The 24,380-nt window shown below is 40.9% G+C and overlaps 1 long non-coding RNA gene across 1 annotated transcript; it reads left to right on the top strand.

Annotated features, from left to right (window-relative positions):
- Positions 1 to 6,030: 6,030 nt before the first annotated feature.
- Positions 6,031 to 23,124, top strand: LOC148115316 (uncharacterized). The gene is made up of 2 exons (XR_015732386.1): positions 6,031 to 6,146; positions 22,539 to 23,124. It is a non-coding gene; the product is annotated as an uncharacterized LOC148115316 (long non-coding RNA).
- The last annotated feature ends 1,256 nt before the right edge of the window (positions 23,125 to 24,380 follow it).

Below are 24,380 nucleotides of genomic sequence, written 5' to 3'. Positions count from 1 at the left end.
CGTGGCTCAGCTGGGCATGGGGGGGGGGGGAGCAGGGATTTTTGCTACCGGTTCTCCGAACCACCTGCCTCCATCGCTACCGGATCAGGTGATCCAGTCCGAACCAGGAGCATTTCACTCCTGGCGGAACTTCCCGCAGCCACCGCTACCTGTTCACCCGAACCAGATAGAACCGGCTAAATACCACCACTGGGCTGGATATCCCCTGTAAAGCCCTTCATGGCACGGTGCTGGGCTATTTGAGGGACTGCCTGACTTCAATTGTTTCTATCTGAACAGTGACATTGGGCAGAGCGGGGTTGCTTCAGGTCCCCTCAATGAAAGAGAGCCATCTTTGGATGATTTAGGAAGCATGTCTTCTCTAGAAGCCTCTAGAATGCTTTCCGCCCAAGGTCCCACCCTGGCTCCCACCCTGATGATACTTGGAAGTCCATGAAGACTTGGCTCTTCTCCCAGGCAACAGTGGACGTTGAGCTCCTGTGGGTTGTTTCCCCCCCCCCCCATGTTCTCTGGACATGTGTGGTCCTTTTTTCCTCAGCTTTATGTTCCTTTCTCATTTTTTACTTGCAAGCAGCCCAGAATCATCTGGAGTCGGGTGGCCTCTAAATATTGTTTTTATTACGGGGGCCATCCAAAGTTATGATAAATGACAAGCCAGAGATTTTATGGCAAGAAAGTTGACCAAAGGCCCTCCTCCCTGGTTCTTGCTGCCAGTATGTAAGAAGGCCACAACATAAAATATTGCTGCATCATTCATTAGGTCACCTGAGGAAATTGCTAGGCCACATTGCTATGCAGCCCAGGTATCTCTGTCTTTAGACCAGGAGTGGGGAAACCATGGCCCTTTTATGACTTGTAGATTTCAACTGCCAGAACTCCCATACTGGCTCAGGAATTCTGGGAGTTGAAGTCCACAAGTCATAAAAGGGCCATGGTTCCCCACCCCTACTTTAGGCAATAATGAACAAGTCACATTCATTATGTCTCCACTTGAACTTAACCATGGCAAATCAAGGCCTGGCAATACTTATTTCATCCCGTGCCAATAGGGTAACAGCATCTCATCCCAACCTGGGAGCAAGTCAGGGCTAAGCCATCTTTAGCTGTACCTGTAACAAAGTAGGATTTACCTCCTTGTTACTATTATTATTTAGGGAACAGTGTGAATTCTCTTAGTTTTTGTCATCTATTAGCTTATATGAAGTCAAGGATTGTAATGATTGGGAACAAAACAGGGCTGAAATGCTCCTGGTTTGGACCGGATCGCCCGATCCAGTAGCGATGGTGGTGAGTGGTTCGGAGAACCAGTAGCAAAAATCCCTGCCCCCCCCCCAATCCCCAGCTGAGCCACGCAATCATCAGAGGCTTTTTTTTAACTTTTAAAAGCATTTTTTCTTTGGCTGAAAAAATGCTTTTAAAAGTTAAAAAAAAAGTTGGCCACGCCCACCCAGTCACATTATCCCCCCCCACCAAGCCACACCCACAGAACCGGTAATAACAAATTTTATTTATTTATTTATTTATTTATTTATTTATTTATTTATTTATTTGTCGCATTTCTATGCCGCCCAACTCCCTAGGGACTCTGGGAGGCTTACAGCAAAAAAACAATGCGAACAATATCCCATAAAATGTTTTTAAAAGAACATTAAAAACCCATACACTCCATTCCATGGCTGGGTCTTGCAAGATCGCTGTAGCGAGATCAACGGCCCCAGACCTGCCGGAAAAGCCAGGTCTTCACCACTTTTCAGAAGGCCAATAGGGTGGGGGCAGTCTGGACCTCAAGAGGTAATTGGTTCCAGAGAGCCGGGGCAGCCACAGAGAAGGCCCTCCCCTGCGGGCCCACCAACTGACATTGTTTAGCCGACGGGACCCGGAGGAGACCAACTCTGTGGGATCTTACCGGTTGATGGGAGCTATGTGATAGAAGGCGGTCTCAAAGATAGCCCTGAGCCATGTAGGGCTTTAAAGGTAATAACCAACACTTTGAATTGCATCTGGAGACCGATAGAGAGCCAGTGCAGCTCGCGGAGAATTATTGTAATGTGGGTGTATCTAGGTGCACCCACAATAGCTCGTGTGGCTGCATTCTGGACCAACTGTAGTCTACGAACACTTTTCAAGGGTAGCCCCATGTAGAGCATGTTGCAATAATATTTCATTTCACTACTGGAACAAAAACAAAAGCATCAGGGTCTGTGGATTGAGAATGAGGAGAGCAGATCTCACACAAATTTATTTTTGTGCCGACTCAAGGATGGGTGGAGCACACATTAACTCAGGACTGGGGGAAGCTCCTTACTACCATACATGGGTTGACTTTGCATCTCTGCATGCTCTGATCTCTGATCATACTGTATCTTTGATCAATCAAGCACTCAGGTAAAGTATTGGGTGTAGAGCCATGCCAGGAAAATGAAGAGAGGAGTATCCTTTTTTCAGGATCAACGATCTAATCAAACTGAAGGTCCCCCTCGTCTACAATTCCCTGTTTAGGAAAAATAAGAGTGTTGAGAGAAACAACCATTTTCACTTCCTTCTCAACCCACAATTTTGCTCAGTCCACAACGCCAGGTTTCGAAATCCTGAGGTACTGTGTATGTCTTCAGTTTAGAAATTTATTTATTTATTTATTTATTGGTTCGATTTTATATGCCGCCCTTCTCCGGAGACTCAGGGCGGCTTACAATGCGTTAAGCAATAGCCTCCATACTTTTGTATATACCTGCTTAGTAGGGCTTTGCCCCCCCCCTCCCCAAGCGGTTTTCTTTTTTATACAAAGTCAGCTTATTTCCCTCACAATCCGGGTCCTCATTATCCTTAGGAAAGAACTGCAGCTTATTTTCAACACAGCATCTACTATTTTTTGGCAGACTTGAAGCCTGTTTATATTATAATAATGGATGAACCTCACTAGATAAAGATGCTGATTTAGCAGGCTGGCGCTCTCAGTGTCCTGCAGCAGGGCAGAGAGACACAGGATGGCTTTTAGTTATCAAGAACAGGCAAAACTCAGCAGCTTCCACCTCCGCTGTTTGCCTTGTTTCTTTGGAATGTCCTAGCAAGATTAAACAGTGTTGCAGATGTCCTCATCAAATGTGGTCTCGCCAACCACCTTTGCTTGACTAATGTGTTTTAAAACCACATTTCAGACAAAGAAATAATATCCCAGTGCAGATTACAGAACAAAAGACATCTTCAGTGTGTAGACTACCCTTGGCAAAACTCACAAGCGGGACGGCAATATCTAACTTTTCCAGATAAGTCTCAACATTTCTGGTGAGCACCAGGTTTGGGAAGGCTGCTGTAGAATCACAGAGCTGGAAGGAGCTTTGTAGTCTAACTCCATCCCACCCCATTAATGCAGAAGTACGATGAATTAGGATGAATTGCAATGAAAAAAGGAACGCGGTGACTCAGTGGCTAAGACGCTGAGCTTGTTAACTGAAAGTTCGGCAGTTCAGGGGTTCGAATCCCTAGTGCCGCATAATGGGGTGAGCTCCCGTTACTTGCCCCAGCTTCTGCCAACCTAGCAGTTCGAAAGCACGTAAATAATGCAAGTAGAAAAACAGGGACCACCTTTGGTGGGAAGGTAACAGCGTTTCGTGCGCCTTTGGCATTTAGTCATGCCAGCCACATGACCACGGAGATGTCTTTGGATAGTGCTGGCTCTTTGGCTTTGAAACAGAGATGAGCACCGCCCCCTAGAGTCGGGAACGACTAGCACATATGTGTGAGGGGAACCTTTACCTTTACCTTTACAATGAATTAACAAATTCTACTATTCAAGTTCTTTTATTGATAGTCCAAACTAGGAGGTTCCTTTTCAGCTAATAGCAATGTAAGCAGGGTAACTAAGATTATGCTTTAAAATTGTTGATGGGTGGGTCTTTTATTTGCTGCCTTCAAGTCAGTATTTCCTGGATCAGTCCCTGCAATTTTCTTGGCAAAGTTTTTCAGAGGTGGTTGCTGCCTAGGGCTGAGAAAGAGGGAGTGGGCCAAGGTCACTCAGCTGGCTTTGTGCCTAAACCAGAACAAGATCTTATGATCTCCTGATTTCTAGCCTGATACTGTAACCATTATCCCAAATTGGTGTGCTTTAAGATTATAATTTTCTAAAACATGGCTTGATGCTTATTAGTCATCTCCTATAGTTAAAAGAAAGCCAATTATGGATCCACTCCCTTTGGAACAGCTAAACATATTTTCCTTCTCCTCAGTAAGTCTTTGCATTTCTATAAACCTTGATATTTTCAGAAGCCTGTTGTCTCTTACAGATGAATAGTGGCATTTTGGCCACAAAATGATCCACCCTTGGAAAATACATTTGGAATGGGTAGATTCAAAACAAAACATAACACTAAAAAGGAGTTGGATATTTTACATTTAGTATGTTTCAGGAATCTAGTTATTGTTAGACCAAGAGCCTTAGTGGCGCAGCAGACTAAGGTGCTGTTAAATAGCACCAGCTGCCTGCAATTACTGCAAGTTCGAATCTTACCAGGCTCAAGGTTGACTCAGCCTTCCATTCTTTCAAGGTAGGTAAAATGAGGACCCGGATTGTGGGGCCAATAAGCTGACTTTGTATAAAAAAGAACACCGCTTAGGGGGGCCCCAAAAGCCCTACTAAGCAGGTATATACAAAAAAAAAAAGTATGAAGGCTATTGCTTAACGCATTGTAAGCCTCCCTGAGTCTCCGGAGAAGGGCGGCATATAAATTGAACAAACAAACAAACAAACAAATAAATAAATAAATAAATAAACAAATGTTATATGATCTAGGGCAGCGGTCACCAACTGGTAGTCCATGGACCACTGGTGGTCCACGAGAAAATTTTGGTGGTCCACAGAAAAATTATTTGCATTTTTTATATTGCACTAAATCAGGGGCCCTCAAACTACGGCCCCTGGGACAGATATGTGCAATGAATGTTTGTGTTGCTGCAGAGTCTCCCCTTTCGGGGTCTTTTTGTGGGGGTTGGAGGGGGACAGAAATTCCAACTTGGGGTCTGCTTCGGCCTCCTGGTTCAAGGCTTTGGGCGAAGGCTGGAGGGAAGTGCCGCTGGTGGCAAAGAGCCAGAGGGCCTTGTTCCAGTGAGACTGCATCATAGCCTGGAACTGGCTGACCATCTCAGCTCATGAGCCTCCAGGTGCCGGTACCTGGCCTTGCACTCCTGCAGGTCTTCCCTCTGTTTGGAGAGCCTATGCTCGTAGTCCTCAATGAGGTGCCTCTACTGAGCCTCCTTCTCGGTCAGATCCAATTTGAACTGAACTATCTTGCCAACTCTTTCTCGTGATGGCTGCTTAGCTCCAACAACTGCTTCCTGTTGGGGCCCTAAGGAGCCCGGGCAGGGAGGTGAGGAGTGGCTGGGAGGGGAGGGGTGAGTAGAGGCTGGCGAGGTGCCCCTCAACGTGAATAACATTGTTGGCCACACCCACCCAGTCACATGATAACCTAGCCACGCCCACCCAGCCGGTCATTAGGCAGATCATATTAGTGGTCCGCGGGATTTAAAATTATGAATTTAGTGGATGCTGAGGTCTGAAAGGTTGGCGACCCCTGATCTAGGACAACTTCTTAAGCCATGATATGGTTGATTTGTTTGGGATATGCATGATTGTGAACACAGCAGACATCTTTTGTTAACCAAGATTTGATGTGTTTTGTGAACTTAGCCTTGGAGGTGGGAAAGGGTTTTAAGATCCCTTGTTCAGTGTAGAAATCTAAATTAAACATCTTTGAGAGATAGCTATCTAGCTTTTGCTCAGATACATCATTACTTTTTTGGAGTAATTATTTCCAATGTCAAACAGATTTTACTGTAAAGATGTTTTCCCTAGTATTTAACCAGCCTGCCTTCCTGTAATTTAAGACCATTAATCTGTATCCTACAATCTGGAATAGCATTCTGCTGTTTGCCAAGAACTTTAAATAAATGATAGGGCCATAGATGAAGAGTATATCAGTTTTCCCTTCCATACCCTATCTTACAGTAGCTCTGAATTATTTTTATTCTCTGTTCCAGTTCACAGCTTCAGCACAAAAAGAGACATTCTGTAAAGAAGGAGATTGTTTTGAAATCAGAGCTGGCTTTTTAAAGAGAACACAGACAAGCAACCTCAGCCCACAGTCTTAGTTATGGTAAGTCAATTCCCCTGATGATGACCTGCTCAACCCTGAAGCTGAGGAGTTTGGGGTCTTCCCACGAGTCCAAGCCAGATGCTTTACTGTGGGTGGCTTGAGCCACCTACACATGTTTTGGGCTTGCCAGAAAGTGAAGTAATTGTGGGAATTTCCTCTGGATAGGCAGAAAACTGCTGTGTCATCTCTTCCCCTCTCCTCATCAACGTGCTGGCGAGGACTAGCATCCATGATTCAAAAGAAAAACACGCCTGTCCTTTTTACGGAACCATAACTCTGTCCTTAAGTAATTTTAGCAGTAATTGGTAGCTAGATGCTGCTGGGGGCGGGTGATGGTGAAGCAAAGTTATTGCTGAGAATAAAGACCAAAATCCATCTGTTCTTCCTTTCAGTCCTCCAGTCAGCACCAATTTTCCAATCCTTTTACAAGTTTCCCAAATTACTTTCCTTCCATACTGTCTACCCCAACGGGTAGGAATGGAACTTCCTCCTCTGAGTCTACTATTGGAATTGAAGGACTAGGAGTGACATAATAGCAATGTTCCCATATTTGAGGTGCTGCCACAAAGAAGGGGGGGAGTTGTCAACCTATTTTCCAAAGCACTGGAAGGCAAGACAAGAAGTAATGGTTGGAAACAACCCAAGGAGAGAAGCAACCTAGAACTAAGGAGAAATTTCCTGACAGTGGGAACAATTAATCAGTGGAACGACTTGCCTCCAGAAGTTGTGGATACTCCATCACTGGAGGCTTTTAAGAAGAGACTAGATAGCCACTTGTCTGGAATGGTATAGGGCAGTGATGGCTATCCTTTTTCTCGTTGTGTGCCAAAAGTGCACATGTACCAAGACTCATAATGCAATGCGTGTGGCCCCCCGCACATGTGTGCATGACCCCCCCACACTCCCCAGCCCCCGTGCATGTGCGCGCGATCCCCCCTCCCCCATTTTGGGCCTAGCAGGCCTCCCTGCAGCCTCCTGGGCCCAGAAACAGGCAGTGGGGAGAGCACTCCACACTCCCCCACTCCCCGCACATTCCAAAAATCAACTGGCCGGCAGGAGGTACATGCGCACATGTGCGGTGGAGATGAGCTGAGCAATGGCTCGTGTGCCTGCAGAGGGGGCTCTCTGTGCCAACTGTGGCACGTGTGCCATAGGTTCGCCATCACGGGTATAGGGTCTGCTTGAGCAGGAGGCTGGACTAGAAGACCTCCATGGTCCCTTCCAACTCTGTATTCTGAGAGAAGGTCCAACTTGTATCCAACAATAAAGGGAGAGGAAAGGAAGAAAGTAGATGAAGGACTAAAAAAAGTAGAATGGAACTACTGGGTATGAGCTGCTAGTTCCACTTTGTTGAAAGTGGCTGCTCAGGAGCAGACTTGGTATCTCCCTGCTACAGCTCTAGGACAGATCATCTGCTTGACAGTGTCACAGGTTTCATCCGTAACCTCTCTTATATGGCTAGAAAAAACTCAACACTTCTTTTGGGCTATGGCTTCAACAAGTCACAGCTGCTGGATTCAGACATCAGACACTAAGCTCTAAACCAGGGGTGTTAAAATTGTGACAACACATTGTCATCATGTGACGTATTGCAACTCCCCCCTTCACTAAACTGGGGGTAGGCATGCCCAGCGCCTGACGCATCTGGCTCACAGGCCACGAGTTTGACACCCCTGCTCTAAACCAAAGTTCTTGAACTCAGATCATCTCAAATGCCTCATGAGAACTAATTCACACTAGCCTGAAGGATGGGACACTGAAGCCTCTTCATACATAGATACAAAAGTAAATTGCGGATGAAGAGCATTCCAGGTGCCTTCAAACATACGTTTATTAATTTTTTGAAGCACACAAACACACATACCAGAGCCATGTGCAAAACAGCTGTGAAACAGAGCTATTTCACTTTGGCCACTGAGCTGGCAGCATTTTTATGCTTATGCATTTTATTAGAACAACAGTATTTTTTATTACTGGTTTATTTTAAGATCATCTCTCAGAAATCTAAATTAGATACACCATCACACTAAGAGCTGACAACAAATCCTGTGTTTTTCTTTTTTTTTCTGGCTGAGTGATAATCTTACTTGCTTGTTTAGTTTTCCTGCCTGTCTCTACCACTTGCCCAGCTGAGCCCATACTTCACTCCTTTACCTTAAGGCAGGGGTGAAATCCAGCAAGTTCTGACAGGTTCTGGAGAACCAGTAGCGGAAATTTTGAGTAGTTTGAAGTACTGGCAAATACCACCTCTGGCTGGCCCCAGAGTGGGGTGGGAATGGAGATTTTGCAATATCCTTTCCCCAGGAATGGGGAGGAATAGAGATTTTGCAGTATCCTTCCACTGCCATGCCCACCAAGCCATGCCCACAGAACCAGTATTAAAAAAAATTGGATTTCATGACTGCCTTAAGGGAGTGATCTTGCTTGCTCTCTCACTCTCTCTGCTCCTTGCTTAGCACAGAGATCCTTGCAATGGGGCAGCCTGATCTCAGCCCTCCTCCATAGCATCTCTTTTTCTTCCCGGCCTACTTCCCCACCCATCTGGAGAAATCCAGGACCATCCTCAGGTGTAACACCGCCATGGAGTGCAGAAGCAGGAGTGGGCTCTCAAAGAGCAGTGCTGCCCTGGTGCAAAAGGCCTCAGGGTGCCGTTGGTGAGGCCTGGTCAACTGGCCTCAGGAAATCCATGTGGATTTGCTGAGATGAATCGTGAACCCCCCCCCCCCAATCTTTCTGGAGTATTTCCCATTATGACCATTGCAGCATCCCTATGGTCACAGGATCAAAATTCAGACACTTGGTATCTGCCTCATATTTATGACTGTTGCAATGTCCCAGGGTCATGTGATCACCTTTTGCAATCTTCTGACAAGCAAAGTCAACGGAGAAGCCAGATTCACTTAACAATCGTGTTACTAACTTAACAACTGCAATGACTCACTTACCAAGAATGGTCGTAAAATGGGGCAAAAGTCACTTAAGAAATGTCTCGCTTAGCAACAGAAATTTTGAGTTCAATTGTGGTCGTAAATCAAGGACTACCTGTATAGAATTAGTTGAATCCATAGATATACCATGATTTGGTATACGGCAATTTTATTACATTTCTCCCCCATCAAAATCACAAGGGTTGAATACTGAACCTAAGGGTGGCCTGACTTTTGTGGTTACAACAGTGATGAAAAAATAACTTTGCAACGAATCCTTGCATTAACAACTTTCACAGATCTGTAAATCAAAAGAAAGCTGATCATAAGCACAGTTGCGGTTTTGCTTAGTGCCCTCTTTGCTTAATGACCAAATTGCAGGTCCCAATTGTGATAGCTAAAGGAGAAATATCTGTGTGCCCTTCTGCTCTAAAGCAGGACTGCTCAGTGATGTCAGCCAGCCTGCTTTATCCTGCAGTTGCTGGCAACTGCAGGGCTTGTTAAAAGGACATCATCAAACATTTCTTTGCTCCCAGTTGCAAAATCTAAAATTGATTGCTACCATAAGGCGGTAAGAGGAAAACAGAAAGGAGTTTTTTGGGGCTTTTTTGGCTCCTGAATAAAAAAACAAGAATCGCGTAAGAATGTGTGAAAGGAAATTCGCAGCAGAACAAATTGCCTCCTCTAGCCCAGTGTTATCTACTCATATTAGTAATAGCGTTCCAGGATGTCAGGCAGGGATTTTCCAAGCCCTGTGTGGAGATGGTTGCAGATCAAATGCCAGACCTTTTGCAGACAATCCACGTGGTTTACCCGATTGTAGCCGAACGTTCCGATGTCTGGAGTTGACAATAGGGCTACCTCCATGATACTAAAGTCCCTGTTTGTTGCCCTCCAACAACTGGCCTGATATGGTAGGCCTGCTCATAGGAACAATCCCGCCTTCTCAATTTCCTTAAAAATTTCCAATCCTGTTTCTGCTAAATGTAGTGCAAGCTCATAAGGGATGCCTCTGCTGTCCTCACATTCAGGGCTGACCCGGAACCACTTCCTGTATTCCTCCTTCTTTAGAAGACAGGCAGTTCCATCTTCTTGACACAACATTCTCAACTCTGCATGAATTAAAGAGAATAGCCACAGCATTTATTTATTTATTTATTTATTTAATTTATTTATTGGAATTTGTCAAACAAAAACGAGAACAAGAATAAGAGAATAAAAATACAATGACAGGGACGATAGGCACGTTAGTGCACTTATGCACGCCCCCTCTACTGACCACTTAAGTATGAAGTCCACGGAAGTCAATTTGTAATTGAAACTGTGAAAATTTATACCTGAGACAACTGAATCAGGTAGGGCATTACAGACTTTGACAAATCTATTACAGAAATCATATTTTTTACAGTCAAGTTTAAAACGATTTACATTGAGTTTAAAGCGGCTGTTCGCACATGTATTATTGCGATTAAAACAGAAAAAGTCATTTATTGGTAAAACATTACTACGTACAATTTTGTATGCAATACCTCGGTGTGACCGCAAGCGACGCAGTTCTAAGTTATCCAAACCGAGAATTTGAAGCCTAATAGCATAAGGAATTCTATTGTGTACAGAAGAGTGCAAGACTTTTCTCGTGAAGTACTTCTGAACCCGCTCGATTGTACTGATGTCAAATATATGGTGGGGATTCCAAACAGTTGAACAATACTCTAAAATTGCTCTAGCATAGGTTTTATAAGCTCCAATTAGCAATACGTTTCGAGAAAAAAGCTTCGCAAAATTAAGTTTACAACTCTTAATGCTTTTTTAGCAATGCTGTTGCAGTGAGCTTTGGAGCATAAATCGTCAGAGAGAAGTACACCTAGGTCCTTAACAAAGTGAGGGTCATCTGCTAGATCAATGCCACCTAGCTTATACTTGACATTCTGATTACGTTTACCAATATGTAAGACAAAGCATTTATTAATCAAAATTTGAAGTTGCCAAATAGATGACCATTCAGACACATAGTCGAGATCACTTTGTAAAACAACAGAATTATCTGTAGAATTGAATAATTTTACGTCATCGGCAAAAAGAACGCAATTGCTTTTAAGCTGATTACATAAAGTGTTGAAATAGAGCAAAAAAAGCATCGGACCTAAAACGCTGCCTTGAGGAACACCACTGTTAACTGATGCAGGATTAGGCAGCGAGTTCCCTATTTTGACTTTCTGCAGTCTATTAGACAGGAAAGCATCCATCCACTTGTGCAAAGGTCCAGAAATGGCATAAGAGTTTAATTTCAACAGCAGTTTATCATGCATTACTGTATCAAAAGCCTTACAAAAATCTATGTAACTCTAACCCTAACCCTTGATCAAGACATGTAGTCCAGATGATTTTACAGTGCAAAAGTTGTAAATTACAGGACGAATTTTTCCTAAAGCCAAACTGTTTGTCGGATAGCAAATTATTTGTCTCTAAGTGGTGAACAATGGATTGGTTTATAATTGATTCCATAACTTTGCATGTAACACAACACAAAGAAATTGGTCTATAGGGCCACCCTAGACTTATATATTATTTCATAGTGCTTTACAGCCCTCTCTAATCGGTTTACAAAGTCAGCATATTGCCCCCAACAATCTGGATCCTCTGAAGAATGGAAGATTGAGTCAACCTTGGGCCAGTGAGACTCAAACTGCTGGCAACTGGCAGTCAGCAGAATTAGCCTGCAGTACTGCATTCTAACCACCATGCCTCATTATAGGTATCGAAATAGGTATCTAAATCAACCTGGCTGAAATTTGATTTGAGTCATTCTGATGTTTCCATTTCCACCCAGATGTTTTTATCAGAATTGTCTGTACTTACACAGCATTCCAACTACTTATTAACCATAGCAGCTTTGTTGCCCCCTTTCCTATCTGGGATTGCAAAGGAAATTTTTCAGTGAGGAACACGCCTGCTTTCTGTGGTATGGCAGCTTTTGATTTAGCAACCGAATAAGCTTAAGCATTTGTTCTGGATCCTGAGGGAAGTTTCCTATTATAAAGCTTCCCTGATATAAATAAGTAAACTCAGCAATCCTAATTAACTATTTCTCCAGGGTTGTTTTTACAATAGCCCCTGGAGAAGGAAAAATAGCGCTGTGCTGCCATCTATCGGCAGCCTCCAGAACTACATCACTTTCTGGCTCCAACTTAGACCCTTTTAAACTGGAGGATGCATAAAGAACAAACAAAACGATTGAGGCCAATAAATCCCACCGTTCTCCTAAGCTTCCGTGCAGCTGCACGGAAATAGCTTCAGCTCAACCAACCATTGCTTTTCCTCCAAGCCCTGCAGGAGAAAGCGAGTGCTGGAAAGGATAGAGCACAGAGAGAGGAAACTGTAGCCATGGCAGCTGCATTAAGCTATTGATCTGATGGAGGGGGAGGGGGGGGAATCAATAGCTATTAAATGTACAATGAAAGCAGTGCTAGGAACAGTTGAGCATCAAGGAAATAAAATAGGAAAAAGTAACAGGCAGCTGTGCCAGAATCCCTTTTGGGGAATGAATGCAAGAGTGCAGCTTACTGGCTTTGTGCCAGGTATGAAATGACAGGTAGGCCTCACTTACCGACTGCCTTCTTTAAAACCTGATCAAAGTCATGATGGCGTAAAATAAAAATCATTTTTGCAACCAATTCTCACATTTAGGACCCTCACAGTGTCCCGTGGTCACATGATCACTGTCTGTGTACAACAGGCTTCCAACAAGCAGAGTTAATGGGGAACGCAAAACAAAATTGTAAGTCATAGTTACATGATGTCTCATTTAACAACCAAATGGGAAGTGGGATATTGTAAGCCCATCACGGTCACATGATTTTCCACTTAGTGACACATAGACTATGGCGCTTAACTGTGGAATTGCTTGTCCCAATTGTGATTGCTAAGTGAAGTATGCAAATCTCCATCTGGTTTCAGACACTGCAGCATCCCCGTGGTCATGTGATCAAAATTTGGACACTTGGCAATAGGCTCATATTTATGATGGTTGCAGTGTCCTGGGGTCATGTGATCACCTTTTGTGACCTTCTGACAAGCAAAAGTCAATGGGGAAGCCAGATTCACTTAATTGTGTTACTTCACTTAACAACTGAAGTGATTCACTTAACTATGGCAAAAAAGATCACAAAATGGGGCAAAATCCACTTAACAAATATTTCACTTAGTAACAGAAATATTGGGCTCAATTGTGGTTATAAGTTGAGGACTTCAACATACTACCTTCTACAATGTTATATTTTGATTTCAGCATCATACTCTTTAAAAAGTGCTTAAAAAGTTATCTCTGAGAGAGACAGAATAAAACATACAATACATAATTTTTCTTCCTAGTTTTCAGCCATCGAACAGGGGAGGGGGGATTCTCCTATGCATCCTTTCCCTTTTCTTTCTTTTTTCTCTAATTCTATCCTATTGCCACTGGCTCAAGTCCTGAATAGAACTGGGCCCCCGAGCCCTCCTGACAGAATCACTGAGAACAGCTGATGAGAATTTTTGTCCCACTACAAATAGCATTTCTGATAGGAAATCTGGTTTAGATGGACATGAGGTAAAGGCTTAAACTCATCTCGCCATCTCTAGGCCACCTTAAGTTTGTTTTGAGCATCTTGCAGCTACTACCTCTACTTAAAATCACAACATTAATAATTGCTTCATGTAATTCATAAAGCAAGATTGAGGTAACAGTGTAGGAACATCACTTCCTCTGTCTCTAGTGTTGAGAAACAAGTAGGATGAGATTGTGCTTTTGGGAATTCGGATTTGTTTCATAGTCCAACGCAACACAGATGCATCTGCTAGAACTATAGAAGTGCTTCTTATAATGGCATGAAGCATTTAGGTATTTAATTGGTGCAATTTTCAGAGCTGGCCTCCTCCCTTGATATATGAGCAAATTCAGCGTTTCCTGCTTTCACATTGATTGAATTTCATTGCTATGAAACCATATTTATGAAATATGTTAATGTACCCTTAGTAATAGTTTATGGCTCTATTCCATCCACTAAGCAGGCATATCAGAGTTTCTCACCCAAACTCCATGAGAAAAACAATTCAGGTTTATGGAAATGGAATGCTGAAAAACTTGGTGGCACAAAAGGCCTGTAGCTTCAGGAGGCTAGCTTTTGTTAGTTTGGCCATTTATGGTTTAATTTATGGTTTAAGAAGAGATTGGACAACCACTTTTAAGACTATGATGCTGATACAGGGTTTCCTGCTTGAGCAGGGGGTTGGACTAGAAGACCTCAAAGGTCCCTTCCAACTTTTTTATTCTGTTATTTTGTACTAGAGTCTGATGTCTGAATCAAATAGGGTGGATCTTAAAATTCCTCATGAAAGAATATGATAAAATGAACAGTGATTTGCATTTTAAGAAATACATCTAACAACAACAAAATCCAGTAACAATAAAAAAGTAATGTTGGATATGTTGGCACCAAATTTCTACAGATTCTCTTCCTCATCTACAAGTATTTCTCTTACACATGTATACACGTTGAAAAGAGTTTTAGCTTCTTTATTAACAGATCATGACAGTATCAGCCATTCAGCCAGTAAGATCTTAATTTGAACAAGAAAGTTTCGGAATTTACCTCTTGGCTCCCCAAACTGTACATCCTCAGCCCCATGTAGACTCCTTAGAAAATATCAGTTCAATGTCTCTCTATGTACGCTTAACCATTTCTGGATCTTGAACATGTTGGAAAAGCAGATCTGTCATAGTTGGGTTTTAAGGATGCTATGGAGTCAAATGTAAATTTGATTGAAATGAAGCCAGATTAAGCTAACAGCAGACTAGGTAGGCATGCTTGCATCCATAACTCAAGCCATTTTAAAGAAAGCTCTTATCACCCTGTTTTCATTCCTGATGATTGATATTTAGCTAAGAAATTAGCAAAGCTCTTAGCAAATGAGTTAATCTTCTTAGTACTGTGTTCCAATTATAAAACAACTGGGAAAGTCACTGGGTAAGGTTTTTTTTTTTTTTTTTTTGAAGAATCAGAGATTTGACAGGACAATGATGATTATGATGATAAAGATTTGCATCAGCCCAACCTAACTAAATACTTCAAGAAGCGATATTGGCCAGCGACAGAGAATACAGTCTGTCATAGCAGCTGGTGATTATATTGTGGATGGAAGTTGTAATGTGTATGAATAAACATGGTCAGGAAAGGCTACTGTACAGTCCATCCCTATGACAAGCCCAACCAGACTGAAATCACAAATCAGGATATGGCATCATAAAGTGTCTGCCAAGGTCAATGTCTCTACATATTCCCATGGCTGACTGCTGAAGTTTTCTGCTTTTGTAGCCACTCTTCCTTGACATTTCTGAATGTAAGCTTAGAGCTCAAACATGTTTTAACAATGAATAGCAGCCTACTGACTTGCCCTTTTCCTTTTGAGGAGCAGTGAGAATTAAATCCACAGTCAAAGGTATGAGCCAATGAGTGACAGTAAGACTAGGTCTCACAGGCACCTTTCCCCAGAGTCCCCACATCTTGAGTCAAAATATGTCCGTAACAGCTTATAAACATATTCTTACCTAGCATGAGAAATCTCTGTAGTCTCAAATTCTGCTTGGGTATGAATGATAAAAGGCTTTGGCTCTGGAGGCTGGCTTTGTTTTCATGCCAAGCTTAGGAGCACAATGCAAGTTACTTTCAGCTTCTATTATTTACCCATTATTTATGCCTATACCTATTTATGCCATATCTGAAGTTCTTTTGTACTGCCCCAAGCAATTGTGTATTATTTCTTTCTTATATCCACCCCACCCACTTATTTTTGAAAAACATATCAGCAGGTTAGTTCAGGAAGTAACAAATTTATGCAGTGAATATTCCAAACAATTTTTTTGGTTTTGATTTCAAAGAAGAAAATTGCTTTTATGTAAATTCCCGGGGGGGGGGGGAATCCAAGAACCTGAGATGCAATCAAAGTAAATGGTCCCATAAGATACCCAATTTTGATTACATAAAGATCAAATTATAGGAAAGGTTTCATAGTTATGTCTGGAAAACTTCCAAGAATCAATCAACATCAAAATACTTTGCACCCACATCAATTATGTTACAAAGGCTCACTCCATATTCTCAACCATTCGAAAATATGTAATGTTTTTCTAGTTGGAAAAATCTCCATTCCAATTCCTATTCATCCAGTGCCAAATCTTTTTCCAAAGCAACTCAACAAATGTTTTTTACTTTGTGGAATTGTGTGTGTTTCCAGTAGGTTCTCCAATATTGTTATTATAGAGGATACCTTCCCATAGAATGAAAAATCGATTTAAACCCTGTTTCAGATTGACAGATTATCATTTATTAGTCACCAGTTATATGATCTGAGACAGCAATAGCAGAAGAAACCGAAGTACACAGTTATTTGTCAGAGGTACTTAATATGTAATTCTTATAGGGAGTTGGACAAAAAGGAGCAGCCTGTTTGAAGTTTTAATAGTGATTGTAATTGATTTCCCTATGTTTTTATATTTTGTAATTTTTTTAAAATTTGATTTTATATGCCGCCCTTCTCCAGAGACTCAGGGCGGCTTACAGTGCGTTAAGCAATAGCCTTCATACTTTTGTATATTTTATACAGTCAGCTTATTGCCCCCACAAACTGGGTCCTCAATTTACCTACCTTAGAAAGGATGGAAGGCTGAGTCAACCTTGAGCCTGGCAAGATTTGAACTTACTTTAATTGCAGACAGCTGGTGTTAAATTACAGTGCTTTAGTCTGCAGAGCTATTCAGGCTCCCAATAGTTTTGCATAAACTATCTTGAGTGTCTCAGAAAGGCAAGCAATAAATCTAACAATAAATAATAAATGGATACAAGAGAGAGGCCAAAATGTGCTGGACCTGCTATTGTAGGGAATAAGTAGCTGTTTCAGGCAGATTTTACTATTGTGGAAGGATTTACATTGTGAAGGAAGCCATTGTGGAAGGCTTCCGAGCCCGAAGAACATATTCTTCGCTACATCTCTTAAGATCTGCCAAATTCAATTCTGGTTAAAATATAAATGTTAGGGCAAGTCCATAGTCCAGCTCACACTTTTAGATAGTCATGTTTCTTCCTTGAAAAAGCAGATTCTGATTTGGTATATTGGGATGATTCCCCCTAGCTGTATGCTTTTTGAGTCCAGGGAAAGTCAAGGCAGAGCAAAAAATAAATTGAACATTTTCTATTTCCAATATCATGAGGTTGTGCATCTTCATTTTGTTATATTTACATACTGATGATGTCCTGTTCTGTGATGAAAATAGGTAGGTATACCCAGATATCAAACACATGTGGCACGTTTTGCTAAATTGCCCCTTATATCATACCCAACATCTTATACAGCTGGTTCTTAAGAAACTTTTTCACCTATCACAATGAGTGATTATAAAGCAGCTACAAGACCAATGTATTGAATTATCTAAAGTCACAATATATTTAACTATAGTAGTGGCTATCAACAGCTGGTGGATTTGCTCTATCTATATTTAACTAGGTCTGGGATTCTGTTATTCTATTTATGACTATATTCCTTGACTGTTTCACCTTTCCTTCTTTTATTAATATCTGTAGAAAATTTGCTAATCATGACAAACTTGTCTATGTTCGGTTTGTTTCACACCATATTGGACCTTCATGTACTGGACCATTGTTAAATGACAACTTTAATTTCACTTCTAATCAAGAACATCAACATTACACAATATGCCCACTCTTCCTGCTACTCCATTTCATTGGCAAAATGTTGTTGGTTGTTATCAAGCAACTTGCAACCAATCTTTTTACATTTTCCTCCATCCTTTGGAACAAAGTTTTCAGCAAGGGACATGTTAACTATTTTCTGAAAGGGCCCATTTTGCCAAAAATTTGCTTCCTAAAAAATGGGAACACAGTCCATCTTTCAGACTATGTCCCAGAAATTATATATCGTTTGTCAACACTATTTATATAGTCAGCCATTCACTTGCAGTTTTCTTCCTTTTCTATGTTCTTCCATGGACCATAAATGTGGATGAGACTACTACTTTAGGTCCAAGAGCCTTGCGAGCCCTCCAAGGTAGATCTGACTAAGAAACCAAAGAAATGAAAGCTAATACTACTTTTATTATAAGGCTACAATAACGGAATATTGGAATCTAAATGCACTTCCTCCTTCTTCAGGACAACTGGGGAAGGTAATGTCTTGTTTGGCTTACAGTTGTGGTTTGGACTCAGATTTCTTTGATCTGACTATTGTTTTGGTGTCCATACAATATGATTGTAGCATTTGTCCCTACATAGGTTAGCAGGAAGGGTTTATTGGCAGTGCACTTGATATATCTTCTGTCACATCCCTGATCCTTGTTTTGGTGGACATTACACTTAAAAAACAAGAGGGTCCAATAGCATACATTTGTTTGGCTCTTATTAAAGCAGATAATCAATTACTGTAATCCTTACCTTTGTCTTCTTGCAGAATACAGCTGCACCTCCCTTGACTTTCAGGGATCCATCATCCTAGCTCCTGTTCCATAGCTTCTTCAATAACCATGAAGACTCAAGAGATGGGTCTTTTGTGACGGTCTGAAAACGATTCATGAATTCTAACACTGCAGGGTAACTTCTGTATCTTTTCTCCTTCATCCTCTGAACTTGCTTTTTTTATTATTTTTCTGACTATTGCTTTCTCTATCGGTTTCTGTTGTAGCACCTCCTTTGTTTGACTTGATGCATCTTCATTCTCCTCATATATTGAAATGTAGCCATTCACTCTTTCCCTCCCTTAGTCCTTCAAGGAGTATTGCAGGTTTGACCTTGCTTTCAAAGTGTGCCAGGCAAGATCACAAATGCACAGCAAGGTCATAACTGCAGATTCTTGTCCATCAACATTTTTGTTTTCTTTAAAGTACCCACAGTACTGTAAAAGCCCTTATTTATTTTACTTTTATTTTTATCGGTGTTGGGTATTTGGACAAGAACTGAAAAGGGATTGATTTATTACTGATGAGGTCAACTAACTCCTATACTATTGTCTAGATAAAGAACTACAACTATCTTCATATAAATTAACTTTAATAGATTTTAGTTCTATTCTACATTAGGTCCTGACATGAGCACCCCTAAATATCAGGAAAACCATGAATTCTTCAACTTGACTATCTCAGGTTCTATAAGTGCTGAACTACAAGAGATTAATGAGTGTAAGAATCAATCAGTATGGGTAAGATTTGTAATATATAGGACTCTCATATTAAACAAAGCCCACCATTATTAGTCAATATGTAGCTCCACAAATGAAATTCTTGGCAAAAGTATCCCTGTCTATTTATGCATCAAACAGATTGCAACATCTGTCATAGACCGAAAAATAATTGTAGTGCAAAATCTGGCCTGTATTTAGATTGGGAAATATTTATCCAAAGGAGAGTCCTGACCATATTTACTCACAATGCCCTTCTAATTCCACAGCTGTAGAGTGCCACTTAAAATTAACTAATTTCTGTAAAATTGCACAAGTAATTGGAAAGATTCTCTTGCAAAAAGAAAAAAGGTTTGTGGATTTAGGCAGTGCTATGTCTACGATAAGCAGCAAAGGTTTTTTGGGATAGCCGCTATCTCAATTGCCTCTAATAAATGAAATGCAAAACTTTTCAATATAAACATGCTCTTAAGATAAACTTTTACAAAAGCGAGCCCACCTAAACCACGGAATTTAATTCTAAATTTTTGTGACATAAAATAGCAATAGCACTAAGACTTCTATACTGCTTCACAGTGCTTTAGTCCTCTCTAAGCGATTTACAGAGTCAGCATATTGCCCCTCAACAATCTGGGTCCACATTTTATCCACCTTGGAAGGATGGAAGGCTGAGTCAACCTTGAGCCTGGTGAGATTCGAACTGCCAAATTGCAGGCAGCTAGCAGTAGCCTGCAGTACTGCATTTTAACCACTGCGCCACCACGGCTCATAAAAGTATTGTGGAATACAATCCCTTTTATTAGAAGCACTGAACATTATCCTGCAAAGGTGGGTTGCTTAAATTAGAGTCAGGAAGGAGATGAAAAGCAAACATTTCAGGGATTTCCTTCTTGACTATGGTCATTAAAAAAAATACATTAGACGTGGTAATATACTTGCACGGGTGATCTGTTCACGCACAAAGTTGGGGTAAGACAGTAATTGACAAGAAACATTCCTTAGCACTTTTGTCAGTTAAGGAAAATCCAGTTTTTCCTGGAAAGTCAAGACATAAATGCAGTAGACTGGCATTCAACAGATAGGATACCTGGAGAGAGAAAAACTATCAACTCCTCTTTCTCAACTGCAAACCTGTTTTGGTGGATTGCATAGCATCCAGAGAGACTCAGATTGGGAGAGAATAATCCCCCTCCTTCATATCCTTCTTCAACTGAGATCTCAGTTAGGGTTGTCAGGTCAGCCATCTCATCCATATAAATAGTCCTCAAGCTATGATGGTAATTGGGCCCAAAACTTCAGTCCTAAGTTGAGATGATGATAAAGCAGGTCATCACACGAATGTGTCCAATTTTATAACCTTTTTTTAAAAAGTGATTGTTAACATGCGCTCATAAAAGCACATATGGCAGTTGCTAAGTGAACCCATTGTTTACTATGGGGTGGTTTTTTTGCTGGAAGCCAGAAACTCAGGTTTCTAGAAAAAACACATGTGAATGTGGGAATCTTGCAAAGGTCCATAAATGTGGGTCCGTTGCCGAGCATTCAAAATGTGGTTACATGACCGTGGGGGTGGATAGTGCACATCAGAACTTCAAATCATGTTGTGCATTCTTTTTTCAGGGCTGTCATTACTTTGAACTGTCACTGAGGAAACAGTTGTAAGTCAAAGACTCGCTGTGATCCAGTTAAGATCAGAGAGGTGTTATTGGCATTCCCAGAAAATAAAAATAATGTGAAGTTGTAAATTAAATCAAAAGCAAAACTGGGATGAGAGAGCACTGTACAAAGTTAGAGGGGTGAATGTGAAGCAATGTTGTCTTTCCCTTCTTGTGGCAACCATTTTGTGAGAAAGATCTATGACACCAACTCAGCCTTTTGGAGATGTTCAGTTTCACTCAAAATTTGGCCACCCTAGCCACAGCACATAATAAAACATTACTCCTTCCTATCTCTGACATATAAAGGAGAAAGATCAGTATATTGATTCTCCCTCAGACTCTTCCATCCTCTGCTTCTTTTAAGGAACAGAGAAGAGGTTCATGTTTGTATATAAGTAAATAAATGATAAATCAACTCTACATTATAAGCATAAAAAACAAGGTCTTCAGTCTTCTGTATTAGTTGACATTTTCAAAAACAAATTTTTTTTTGTGCTAAAATTGAGTATTTTTCTAGTTGCATATGGATTACCTTTTTTCTAAAATGTCACGCCCTAGAAACTTATCACACTGCAGAAATACGTTTGTTATTCCAATAGCTATGTTATGAACAGTCAATGCATTGTTGAATAAACAATTACAGAATGTTAAACCATCTGAGTTAAGATACTATCTAAAGTTTCATATTTGCAATAAAGTTTTGAGATAATCTAAATTAGTATTAGGAGCAAGTGGTACACAGAATATATGGATGGAAATTGAACATTGTGATTTCAATCCATTAATTACAGTAGTGGCCAAAATTGTGGAAACCTTTTGGGAAAAGTGTATTTTTGAGGTTTGATGGCTAATAACACTACTTTTTTCGGAGTTTCAAGATAATTATATTCCACTGCTGGAATGGCCTGGGAATAGCCCAGACCAATTGAAAATCTATGGAGCCGACTAAAGAAACTTGTTAGTCAGAAGCGACGCAGCAATAAAACGCAGTTAATAGAAGCAATAATTCAATCTTGGTTTCACATTATAATAGCTGCAGAACTAAAAGACTTGGTTCACTCCATGGGAAGACATTGTAAGGCCATAAATCATGCTAAAGGTTACCCAACTAAATATTAACTGATGTGATAGTTTTTGTATATCTCGTTTTTTTCTATGGTGATAATTTTTGTATATCTCATTTTTTCTACGTGTTTCACTTTTCTTTATACTGTAACTGCTATTCTAATAGCAAATCCTTCATAGAAATTATTGCATTACATTCTTGATTACATTATCTTTCGATTGATATATAATTTTATGGTACTATTAAAAAAAAGTGGTGTTATTAGCTAGTTTTAGAAAATATACTCTTCCCAAAAGTTTTCCACAATTTTGGCCACTACTGTACTTCTCCAATGTTCCATCCGGAAGATTTCCACATTTTAAAAAATTAGAATCATTATCTAAAAAGAAAGTTATAATTAATGATATTTTCAACTGAACCTGGCAGATTTGGACATTTTTCTTTTCCAAAGGTCATCCAAATGAATTGATCATCTGTGTTCCCAATGATGACAGTTCCCATTGTTTTATTCTTCATTTAGGACAACACAAACATAAAAAGAAGTCAGTCAAAGCCATGGGAAGTGAGAGAATCACAGATGCAGAAATCCAGCAAAGGCTATTTTTACAGACAGAAGAAAATGAAAAAGAGCAGACCAGCTCTCTCAGCTGCCACCAGATTCCTACTGGAGATTATCCAGCAAATTACAAGAGTGTGAAGTTACCAATGGATTTTCTACTGATGCTTTAACAAATTGATAGCTTGTAAAAACTATGAACAGATTTACAGTTACAAGACTGTGACATAAAAAAGAGCATTAAAAAAAATTGGACCTATTAACAAAGGCTGATTTACAGGTGACATTCCAGTGATATGGAACATTCCATCAGGACAACAGGACTTGTATATTTAAAAGTTTACCAGCATCTGTCTAAATGAAGCAAAGCATCCTTGGAATCCCAACTGGTCTTTTAAGCCTCTCCAGTGTCACATGACACTGAGGTATTATTTTGTGACAAACCCTGACATGCTTTTAAAGCTTGACAGAACCCCCGTTTCCCAAAATGGAAAGCTTGACAGACTAAAATTCGTAGTGTGTTCTCAATACACAGCTCCTTTGTACAATAGCCTGTCCAATTTTCATTGACTAATTCAGATAAAGGTTTGCTTAGAGCAGTGGTTCTCAACCTTCCTAATGCCGTGACCCTTTATTTATTTATTATTCAAATTTCTATACCGCCCTTCTCCTTTCGGACTCAGGGCGGTGAACAGCCAAAATAAAACATTTATACATAAAGTACGATTAAAAATAGATTTAAAATAATTAAATTTGACCCATAGTTTAAAATTTATCAATTTAAAATCTATATCAAAATTTAAAATCAACCATAAAATCATAAAATCAAGAGAGACCGGCTAACTGAAAGAGATGAGTTTTAGGGCCCGACGAAAAGTCCGGAGGTCGGAGATCACTCGTATCTCTGGGGGTAGATTGTTCCAAAAGGTAGGTGCCACCACAGAGAAGGCTCTCCTCCTGGGGGTCGCCAGCCGGCATTGTCTAGCCAACGACACCCTGAGGAGGCCCTCTCTGTGGGAGCGAACTGGCCGGTGGGAGGCTATTGGTGGCAGAAGGCGGTCCCGTAAGTACCCTGGCCCTAATACAGTTCCTCAAGTTGTGGTGACCCCCAACCAGGGGTGGGTTCTAAATTTTTTTACTACCGGTTCTGTGGGCGTGGCTTATTTTGTGGGTGTGGCTTGGAGGTCATGTGACTGGGTGGGCGTGGCTAGCTGGTCATGTGACCGGGTGGCCATGGCTATCTGTATAGGGACTACTCAGAGGGCTGAAAAAAGTCATTTCTGACAGGTCCTCGGACTTTTGGCTGGTCCTCACACTTATGACCATCCTCACATTTATGCCTGTGCAGCATTCTTAACAACCATGTCACTCATTTCACAACTGCTTCTCTTCAACATGGTGATAAGATAGGGCAAAAAACGTAAAATGTGAGGACAGTCGTAAATTCGAGAACTGGTCAAAAGTGCGAGGACCAGTCAGAAATAACTTTTTCAGCCCTCTGAGTAGTCCATATGCATAAAAAGATATTAAAAGTTAAATATTTAAAAAGTTAAATATTTTAAATATTAAAAAGGCAGAATATTATATTTCCCTGGATGAGAAATGGAGAAGCATATTTCACAGACAAAGCAGCTCCCACCTTCCTGCCCCCCACTCTTTGTTAATGGGCCAGAGACAGAAAGTCAATCCTTTGTCAAAGGACATTTGCAACACAATAGCAACAGAAACTAACACAATGGGCCCCATCTAGCAACCGAAACACGTGACCTGGGAAGCACATGTGACCATCAGCCAGCAAGGCTAGCT

Source organism: Pantherophis guttatus, chromosome 2 (genome assembly GCF_059756535.1).
Source record: "Pantherophis guttatus breed Tessera chromosome 2, ASM5975653v1, whole genome shotgun sequence".
Classification (NCBI taxonomy): Eukaryota; Metazoa; Chordata; class Lepidosauria; order Squamata; family Colubridae; genus Pantherophis; species Pantherophis guttatus.
This window is presented reverse-complemented; position numbering and strand designations above follow the sequence as displayed.